Source organism: Pinus tabuliformis, chromosome 3_1, assembly GCF_031772625.1.
Source record: "Pinus tabuliformis cultivar Carrire ecotype Pingquan chromosome 3_1, CPIR1, whole genome shotgun sequence".
NCBI lineage: Eukaryota > Viridiplantae > Streptophyta > Pinopsida > Pinales > Pinaceae > Pinus > Pinus tabuliformis.
Genome location: NC_142301.1, coordinates 696,614,726 through 696,617,316, shown reverse-complemented (window position 1 = coordinate 696,617,316; position 2,591 = coordinate 696,614,726). Strand labels below are relative to the sequence as shown.

Below are 2,591 nucleotides of genomic sequence, written 5' to 3'. Positions count from 1 at the left end.
AGGCAAGTAACCTCACTCACTCAAAGTAAAATAAGTAATATAATTCATCCTCAACTTGATTAGGGTTGCTCTCAAAATAAAAAGTAACCTGTATGATATGTATGACATTGGTACAGCGGAAACCTCTAGCATTGCCATCAACATAACCGTCAGGAATTAGAATAATATATGGGTTACCGTATGAGACATTAATACAGCTCAAAACTACAATCACTTACATAGTTGCCAACATAATCATCTATGAATTCCCGGTTCATTTAGTGAAATTTTGGCAGAACAGAATAGTGAGTGTACTTCTAATCTAAAGGGCACACTAGAGAGACCAAGAATTTAGGAAGCATGGCGTAAAATGGGAGATCACAGTGGAGGAGAGAGCAGACCTCACTATGCCAAAGAATCTACCAACATCCACAACAACACTGAAATCGGTCTTCTTCCTCACAATGAGTTATAGGAGAGCATGACCAGCTCCTCCCATAGCCAATGTGGGGTCGCCTCCCATAGACAAATGTGGGGTCAGTAGTGAGGAAAACCCTCTCGCTCAATGCCAAGATCTCCAACGATACCCATAGCTAATGTGGGGCAAGTTGTGAAGAAAACTCTCCCCCGCCCAATGCCAAGATATCCAAGGAAGCCAAGGAAATCATGCAGGAATGCATCCCCGGGTTCATAAACGTCCAATCACAAGGAGAAGCCCAAAGAGCATCAACGGAAACAAACATTCCATGGGCCACGACCATTCTCGGAACTAAAGTCTACGCTAAGACCCTCAAGATTAATTCAACAAGCATAAAGAGGTGGAGGGCGAGATATTGTCCATCTATAAGCATATCAACCTGGTACCGGGGATTATTTATTAATAAATAAGATGATTCACTGTGGTTTTAATGCGATGTCTTTCTGCACACTTTTTCATGTTAGCTTCATTTTACTTGAGGCCCGATGTCTGAAGTAGACGGATCTTTATAAAATAGTGGTTTATAATAATTAGACTACTCATGCCTAACGCATAGGTGAAAGGGCATTCATACAGGATGGCTTCCCCATGAAATGATAATAAACAATATCACTTATACTTGGTTTCACAATGTATACCTTACTGTAAGTTTGACATAGTATTACTACATATATCTATGAACGTTTTCTCCCTTTCAAGAAAATACTTAACTGGCAAAGACGTGACAGAATTTGTATGTACAAAGAGTATGACAGAGTATATACCTACCTCGTACCTGATTGGACCCGAAAAATAAGTCAGACGACAAGTACGCCGTAACCTTCGTCTTGTCTTCTTTTCTTGCAAGGTGTGTCATCTCATGGCAAACACTATACACCTGTCCAAGTCATCATGTGCTTTGGTTGGGCTTCTTTGTCCATGGCCTCCTTTTAACATGTTGCATATGTGAATTCAATTGAAATCAGAGCAAAATCGATAAACAATAACTGCCAAATAAATTAGAAGCAAAAGAAATTACAAGTAAACTAGGTTTACCTGGTTGATGGCATCTATTGTAATGTCAATGATTGAAACCCTTGCGATTTCCCATAAGTCAAGTCTGAACAATTAATAAAGAAAAATCATTAAATCATGAAGCAACTCTTAGGGCTTTATGCATAACGTTATCTAACAGGCGAAACCATACCTGCTCCTCCTCCACTTAGTAATTAGCTTCATAGAGCTCTAAAATCTAAATCTAATAGCATATATCTTCTCCTCTGGCATCCTGCAACAAAAATAAAATCACCCTGCCAAGCGACGCAATCGCACAGGACCAAAAAATTGAAAATGATAAAGGAAATCCGAACCAAAAGCATCCAACCAAAACGAATTATAAAACCAATAATAAAATCACCCTGCCAAGTGATGCAAACACACAGGGCCAAAAAAAAATGAAAATGATAAAGCAAGATGAACCAAAGCATCCAACCAAAACGAATTATAAAACCAGTATTATAAAACCATATAGGTAAATAACAATGTAAAGAACAGCATGCATGGCCATGCATTGAAACAAACATCAAAACGAACCAAGCCAATGCAGAGCAGAGCACAGAGGAAGAAGAGGAGACCGAAACTAGCAACATGTTCGTCGTGTGAGAATGTCTTATAACATCTGCTTTTCAAACGGTCACAAACCCAATAGCTTTTTATGTTACCGGATTCCACGGAGGGAGCGGGCTTTCTATCGAAATCCACTTCTATACAAAATTGACTTGGAGCGTCCCTCTGATTTTTATCTAATTTTTCAGTAATAAACACGGTTTAAACTCCGTTGTGAAGGGGAGGAATTGTTCCACCGTTAAAAGTAGTTGGAATCTTGCTAAAAATATTCAAAAAAATTTGTAGAGGTAATGTTTGAATCGTGTTTTTGATGATGGAACCATCCAGGACAGCTAAAATTTTAAAGTTTAACAACTATAATTTAAATTTTTGTAAATCCTTGCGGAATTTTCTATAAATATAACCAAAATTTCCATAACTTTCTAAACGACTCCTCAGCCTCATTAAACTAAACATTTTTGAAAAACCAAAATCACAATAGTACGAAAAATGGGAGGATATTTCGCGGGCGAAGGAAGGAGTGCGTCGA

The 2,591-nt window shown here is 38.3% G+C and overlaps 1 long non-coding RNA gene across 1 annotated transcript; it reads right to left on the bottom strand.

Moving 5' to 3' along the window:
- Nucleotides 1–1,226: 1,226 nt before the first annotated feature.
- On the bottom strand, nucleotides 1,227–2,019 carry LOC149189042 (uncharacterized). Its single transcript, XR_016256323.1, has 3 exons — nucleotides 1,644–2,019; nucleotides 1,493–1,556; nucleotides 1,227–1,383 (listed from the first exon to the last, which is right to left on the bottom strand). It is a non-coding gene; the product is annotated as an uncharacterized LOC149189042 (long non-coding RNA).
- Nucleotides 2,020–2,591: the final 572 nt, after the last annotated feature.